Consider the following 8,416-nt stretch of genomic DNA (forward strand, 5'->3'; position numbering starts at 1 on the left):
GTGGACCTGGTGGGCCCCCTCCCCCCATCACGGGGGTTCACACACCTGCTCACCATGGTGGACAGGACCACCAGGTGGCCGGAGGCCGTTCCCCTCATCTCCACCACCACCGCCGACGTGGCGCAGGCTTTCATCGCCACCTGGGTCGCCCGCTTCGGCGCACCGGCGGACATCTCGTCGGACCGCGGACCGCAGTTCACCTCCGAGCTGTGGGGCGCGGTCGCCCGCAACCTGGGGGTCAAGCTCCACCGTACTACGGCCTACCACCCCCAAGCCAACGGGTTGTGCGAGCGATTCCACCGCTCCATGAAGGCCGCGCTCATGGCCGGCCTTCAGGACGGCGGTTGGGCCGACCGGCTGCCGTGGGTCCTATTGGGCCTCCGCACGGCCCCCCAAGGAGGACCTCCGGGCATCCACCGCCGAGCTTGTCTACGGCCAGGCGCTACGCGTCCCGGGCGAATTCGTGCCCGACGCTACCAGTCCCTGGTCCGCAGCTCACCAGCGATCGGACCTCCAGGAGGCCGCCCGACGGTTTGCCCCTGTGCCAACGTCCCACCACGGTGACCCCCAGTCCTACGTCCCCCCAGCGCTTCGCACAGCGGAGTACGTTTTTATGCATCATGACGCACATCGGGGGCTACTCCGGCCGCCGTACGACGGGCCCTTCCGGGTCCTGCGACGGGACGACGTCGTTCGTCATCGACATCGGCGGCAGGTTGGACCGGATTGCGGTGGACCGCCTCAAGCCGGCGCACGTGGACATCGACCAACCGCCACGGTTGGCCCTTCGGCCGCGGCGAGGCCGCCCCCCGTCCACGGTGCCCCCCACTCGACCGCCCACCACCACACCGCACCCCCCCCCCCCCCCCCACGACCCGCCAGGGGTCGCTTCGGCCGGGTCATCAGGACCCCCCTTAAATTGACCCTGCTGGTGCAAGTCGATTCTGGGGGGACGTGTGTAGCGGCTACCGCTGGGTTTACACAATCGCCTTGCACCTACCAAGGACGCGGAGCGATCACCATGCCGGGCTCGTCCAGGACGCCCGGGCAGGCCCGCTCTCAACTTGCCAGGCCTCGTCCGGGACGCCCGGGCATGCCCGCTCTCGACTTGCCAGGCCGCGTCCGGGACGCCCGGACATGCCTGGGCATGCCCGCCCTCGACTTGCCAGGCCGCGTCCAGGACGCCTGGCCACGCCCCCTCTCGCCTTTCCCGGGCAAACGCTCCGGGATAATGTGTATATATATTGCTGCCCGATAAACGGGCTTTTCAGAGTACCCGAGTTGTTTTGTTTCAATAAAGAAACTCGGACGAATTCCAGCTTTTTGTCGCGTCCATTCTTCCGATTACGTGGGAGCACAGCTCCTACAACGTAATCATTATTATTATTAACGTTATTATTATTAATGTAATTATCATTAATAACGTAATTATTATTATTATTACAAAAACGATACTACAGTATTAAGAAACCAGGGCTAATCTGTCCAAAGCGGCCTGAAGGTAAGGCATGAAGGCGAAGGCCCACACATACTGTGTCATTGTAAGACCCGTAACGCAGATTCTTTCGATATTTGATTGTCATTTTAACAATCGCTTTGTTTGTGCTTCACACTGAATGAAAAACGTGAGGGTAGAGCATGGCGATTGTAATACATGACATCTTCGACGATATGTTCGGCCTGAAAGGCATAGAAATCAAAATGGCGGTGCGTGGAGTCAGCCGCCGCAATGACATCACAGACGTATTCATTCACGTCACATCACCCCTGTCATGTGACCAGATCCTCAGCTCTGATTGGTGTACGTTTGTGAGGGACATACATACAGACAGACAAACACTGTTTGAGACGGCTTTGCCGGGCTCGCGTAAAACTCCAAATCTAAAACGAGTTCTCCTGTCCATCTTCGCTGAAGACTCGGGTTGGATCTCAAAACCTCAGTCAACACTACTCACTGATCTTGAATCTATCTGGTGTAAGTTCAGAGGGCAACTCGTTGGGTTCGGGTTGTAATGCGCATGCGTGAACTTTTATTTCAATACACATCGTCATGCTCCATGGTACACTGGTACAGGGTTCCACATGATCAACTGTGAAATAAATGAAAAGGAAGGAATATAAGGCACAAAATGGTAAATACTAGACAATTGGAATAGAAAATACAATAGCAAAATCAAAAGTTAAATATATAAACCGACGTGCCCCTTCGGCAAACACAAGTGATGTGCACAAGTCGACAAGGCCTAGCCACAAAGGCGCGAAACCAAATTCACGGCAATTCAAATGAAACCTCTTTGCATTCAACTTACCACTATTATCCCTTCACCCTCTAAATATTCATTATCACTTTATAAATTGATTCCACAGGATGCTTCGCTGGAGTCTTAACAGCAATAGCTTCATTAAGCTTCGCCGCTCTTTCACGTGAAGAAGAAGAATCTAATTTTGAATTCGTGAAGAAGCGAATTTTCGCTTCACAAAACGGAACTGACGTCATCAGAACCCACGTGACCAAAGCTGAATCCACAAATACAAGATTACAAGACTGAATGAACATATGATTCGCTTGCAGACTGTGTCCGTCCAACACATATCGGGAGATGACAGAATCTCGCGAGATTGTGAATTATTTATTTAATCTTAATTAATCGTAGTTTAATTCAATTTTAACCTCTTAATGCCATTAATGAAAACTTGCTTGGAAGAACTGGAGAGGAAGGGGGAAGAGTTGGGAAGGGGCGGTGGAGGATTGGCGGGTGTGGGATGAGGTCATGAGGACTTGGTGTGGCGAGGGAACTGAAGCCTTGGGGTCGATTTAATCAAGCAGACATTTTTTGCATAATATAATTGGTTCACGAGTTATCAAACAGAGTGACCACTATATTCGTCATGGGTGTGTGTCTGTCTGTGTGTGTGTCTGTCTGTGTGTGTGTCTGTCTGTGTGTGTCTGTCTGTGTGTGTGTCTGTCTGTCCGCAGCATAACTACCCGATGATATCATCCGATCTTGATGAAACTTGGGTGGGAGGTTGATATCATGATCTAGTTGTGTCCTGTCTAGAGTGGGCGTATTGCGCCCATTGTGGGCGGAGCCACGCCCGAAAAACCATGTCTTTTTAGGGGGTAATCAAGTTCAAGCTACATCTTCTCCAAGGGGTTTGGTGGAATCTGACAGGTGATTCGGTATTTGGTTAGGCCAATGTCATGTGTCTAGCCCCACGGAGCTCGATTTTTCATTTTCGCCCCAAGGTCAAGGTCACAAGGTCACGAAATTTAGAAAAGTCGATTTTTGATGGTTTTATTACATCGTTCGCTTCCTGCTAGGGTGAAATGTCGTACATGTTTTTATATTATCACATACATCATGATATACAAGATTTCCAATAAATTTCAGAATCTTCGACCTTTGACATTTGAAGGTCACAAAGGTCAAATTTTCAAAGTTGTCGGAATCGAACCGAATTTTCGGTATTGTGTAACTAACTAACCTCATAACTGATTATACATTATTTTCCATCTCATTTCAAGGTCAGTAACCTTCGTTTTGACATTTCCAGGCCAGCACCACACACAATTATGTACAGCTTGCTTTTAAAGGCCTGCTCACGCAGCGCATTGGGGCCCTTTGTAAATAGGCATGTACACCGCATGTCGGGGGCCGACACCAGCCACGTGGGCCCCGACCCCCCAGTCCGGGCCTGTTTCGGTTATCGTCCGTCCTTTGTCATTGAAGCTCGCTCGCTCATGCTCGCTCATGAACCATCGTCGTCTCCTGACTTGAATAAGTTACAATTTCCATTACAACAACGACAAAGCAATGAGGGCTTTTCTAAGTTTGGGTTGTATTGGCTGATACATACGTTTGGAATTTTCCAAGCTCGTCCAAAAATTATCTCAACCATATTAAAAATCGTTTATCTTCTGTTGATTTTAAATACTAGGGCATGCCCGTACGTGGGTGCCCGTTCCTTGCCAAAAAAAAAAAAAAACGCTACCCGTACGCTCTACCCCGCCCGTACGCCCGTACGCCCGTAAACAAAAAAAACAACGCTCTTCGCTTCCGCCCTTCGCTCTGACTGAATTGGGAGAAATAATGCGCATAAGAAATCGAGAAATTATTATTTTCTCCGGAAGAAATCGAATTACGAACCGTAATGGCGCACGCGCTCGGCTCGGCTCGTTCTGTGATTGGCTGCCGGAAGTGAAGTCTTCACTGTCCGGAAGGTCGCAAATCGCAGTTACGATGAATCGCAAATTAGTTTTAATTAGTTTTAAAACATAGTTTAACGCCAACATAGTTTGCCAACGTGAAATAAATGAATACGCTCTCAAATGTGCCGTCCGAGGCAGAGTCTGTTCGCCACGTTCGGCACACGTGATAGCTCGCTGCTCTCTGATTGGTTGAATCGTTTTTTGGACATAGCTCGGTAACTACTTGTCCGATTAATTTCAAACCTTGAAAAGGCACATCCTCGGGTCCCCAGCAATATACCTGGCAAGTTTAAAGTATATCGGACCCGTGGTTGTCGAGAAACAGCGGTCACAGACATACATACATACATACATACATACATACATACATACACACAGAGATTACTGGAATTATAGATAGATCAGGGGAGAGCGCGAACGCAGTCCCCACTACCACAAATTGTACGATCGAGTTTCCCCCATTTCGGGAAATCGCAGGAGTCAACCTGCCCAGAGTGCAATGGCCAGATCTCGTCCTGGGTAAACCACCTTTGTGCATATTTAGGGCCCGCACGAAGGCCTGCCTTTTTTGCAGTGAAAAAAGGTAAAAACTCAAACATTTGAACAGCCTTGGACGTGCACCTTGACCCCATGGTCAAGGCACATCGTCAACAAGGCTGTCCCCAAAACAATACACATGCGCCTCAACCCCGAGGGGGAAGCGCATGGTCATTCAAACGCATGCATCATGCCCCCGGAGGGCCACAATGCATGGTCATACCGGTGGGACCACTCCTCTTAATAGGAGTGAGACCCCTTAATCCACTGGCAGGGAATTACTCCTGCCAGGTCCGATTTGCATGCAGTTTTTGCCAACGCCACAGGGCGGCACACTGCGAAAAATCCTTTGTGATCATGCTGTCACCCTCGCCAGGTAAGTATGAGTAGTACAACTTCGGTCCGGACTCTTCTACTCACTGCCCAACATGGCTTCACCGGTAGTGCAGGCCCATATGTCATAACAATATTGTTTGTGTTTTTTGTTTGTTAAAATTGATTTAGCAATGGATTCTGCTTCAGAATATTATAGAGATGTAAAAAAAATAGGGTTCCATTTTTTCTTTTACGTCTAATAGGTAGTAATTCGAAGAAATCCAAGATGGCCGCCATAAAATTTGGAAAATACACTTTTGTGCATATCTTTGTATCTAGATATCATATAAACATGAATAATATGTCCTTTTATATGTTTTCAGACCCAAGGAAGCCATTTCTGCCATTGTTTTTACAGAAAAATGCAAGGAAAATAAAATAGTGGACATATACCAGCCAAAGTGGGGTCGGCCGGCATGAAATCGGTTAATTAAGTTTCCACCATCTAGTTAAGGTCTGGTTTTGACTGTGTTGACGAAATGTGAATCTGAATAGTAGTATCTATCTTTGCAGGACCGACGACAGTTCAAGAGTGTCTAGAAAATTACACCTACCTTCAAGATGAGTGACTCACCACCCAGGAAGATTGAGAAGTCAGTAGATTTCGGACTTTGTTTTGTATGCCAAATGGCCATAGGGCAAACAGACTATACAACCTTTGTAACGAAACCAAAACTCTCCTCTGTCGAGAAACTGATGGCAGGTGCTGAGGAACAGTACACGTATGGTGAAACAAAGTTTGCATCATTGAATAGACGTTTGCAATATTCCTCTGCTGAAGAATTGCTCGCAAAAGGTCTCCGCTACCATAAAGCTTGTTACAAAGATGTTACCAATAAGATGCACATTGATCGAGCAAAGGCTAGGTTTGAGAAAGGAACAACATCAGGCAGTGCCGCAGAAATCCGACTGAAAAAGAGAGGACGACCAAGTTCTAGTGATCTAGGGGAAAGCACGTCAACATCCAGAAGGTGTTCCCGAGAACAGACATTTGACGCGCTCAGATGTGTCATATGCCAGGAAGACAGAGGAAGTGAACTACACAATGTGTCAACAAAGAACATGGGACTCCAGATCAGAAACATTGGCCAAGAAACAAGTAATGACAATCTGAAAGTGAGACTGAACAGTGTCATAAGTTCGCCTGACCCATTGCAAGCAATGGCTGAGGACATGAAATATCATTTACCATGTGTAGTTAAGGCCAAACGTGCTATAGTTAAGACGGAAAAACAAACAGAAACAACCAATGTTAACTTTGGTCAGGTGTTATCAGACCTTGAACTCATTGAAATTGTTGAAACTGCGTTGAATGATACTACTGAAAATGCTGTGCTGAATATGAATGAAATTCATGTAACCTATGTCAATTTACTTAAGGAGCACGACTTTCCGGTCTCAGACAACCATAGTTATAAGCCATACCTGAAACAATTGATCCTAGACAACATTGCCGATGTTCATTTCAGCCGGCCCTCAAACAAAACAAAGCCAGAGCAGATTCTTTCCACAAAGCTCAAAGACCACATGATATCAAGCACAATTACAGCAGACAGCATCAAAGACGATTTTAAAGTACTTTTGCGAGCTGCGAAAATATTGAGGAAAGACATCGCATCTTCCCCAGCATGGAAATTTAATGGAACCTTTGCTGATTACAAGCCACCCCCGATGCTCAACATCTTCTGCAAGCATGCAGTCATGGGAACAAGGAAAGTAGGAAATAGCAACAGGGAGGACTCCATTGGTGTGAGTGCATCATTGTTGGCGCAGCACTTTGTCGGTGCTTATAAATCTGACCGACAGGTATCGTACGAACCAAGAAGCGAGGATGGATCATTCAAACAACGATTTGAAACTCCATTGAGTGTGGGCTTAGCTCTCGACATACACAAAAACACACGATCCAAGGCGCTTGTAGAGAAACTTGCACATCTGGACCTCGCCATCTCCTACAAAAAGGTCATGGAGATTGAGACCAGCATTGCCAACTCCGTACTGAAGCAAATGGAGTCCACCGGAGGCATCTGTCTACCACCATGGTTGGTTCAGGACACGTTCGTCTGGTTTGCCATGGACAACATCGATTTTCTAGAGTCAACTCCTTGCGGGATGAATACCCTTCATGGTACAGCAATTGCGATCTACCAGCCTGTATCACCGGAGAAATCACCCATGATACCACCAATTGAACTTGACCGGTCATCAAAAGCTCAAACGATACATGATGCAGTTGGCTGTAAAACGTTGACCTGCAAGAAGCCAGCACCCGAGAAGAGAAAGAGCGACTGCAAGCTGCTCACATCAAAACCCGAGACAGACAAGAACAAGAAAACCGATATGACCTGGATGATTGGATGCCTGAACTTCGAGGAAGAAGGAGAAGTTGACGTCAAACTCACAGCTCCGGGGACGTGGGGAGCCTTCAATTCCTTGCTATCTTCGTCCAGTGAGAAGACCAATGTTGCTCTCGTTCCTCCGTTGATAAGGTCGCCTCCTACAGACTATGATACACTGTACACGGGTCTGATGAGAGCTCACAACATCACAACTCGTGTTATGGGGAGTGAGGCAATCACAGTCATGACTCTCGATTTGCAGCTATACGACCTGGCGATGAAGCTGTGGGTGGAACGCGAGGACATCAGGAAGCAATTCCTCTTCCGACCTGGTGAGCTACATGTTGTGTTTTGGGCCTTAGCTGCATTAGGAAAATACATGGAAGGGAGTGGAATTGATCAGGCATGGGTCGAGGCTGGAATTTTCTCGCCAACCACAGTGAGCCAAATACTAAATGGGAGGCACTTGTATCGAGCTCTGGAGGCACACATGGTAACACTGATCGCTTTGTACAACCTGTACTTCCAGAGATTCCTGGCAATGGGACCTGAAGAAAGGGCCTATCTGAACGAGTCATCTGTTCGTCTGGGAGAGGCATATCAGAGAGACATCAGCGGGAGCATGGAGCCAGAGAAGAATCTATGCGACATTCTCAAAAAAACATTGGCCATGATGGAGTCCAGAGATATGACCAAAAAACTGGAACAATTTGAGGTCAGCACAAACAAGATACAGCGCTTCATCCTGAACTACATGAAACAGTTTGAGACTATCCTTCTGTTCATTAGAAGTACAAGACAACGTGATCTGCTGCTGCATATGGAGAGCATCGAGTCTCTCACGAAGTACTTTTTTTTTTTTTTTTTTTTTTTTTTTTTTTGTATACAAGATCGAGGCTCGTGAAAGAGCTAACAATAATCACAAAAAAGACAAACCGACACACAAAACACAAAA

At 47.6% G+C, this 8,416-nt stretch overlaps 1 pseudogene; it reads right to left on the bottom strand.

The window, feature by feature from the left end:
• Positions 1-4,613: 4,613 nt before the first annotated feature.
• On the bottom strand, positions 4,614-4,752 carry LOC137424296 (U1 spliceosomal RNA; annotated as a pseudogene).
• Positions 4,753-8,416: the final 3,664 nt, after the last annotated feature.

Source organism: Myxine glutinosa, chromosome 3 (genome assembly GCF_964187855.1).
Source record: "Myxine glutinosa chromosome 3, kmMyxGlut1.1, whole genome shotgun sequence".
Classification (NCBI taxonomy): domain Eukaryota; kingdom Metazoa; phylum Chordata; class Myxini; order Myxiniformes; family Myxinidae; genus Myxine; species Myxine glutinosa.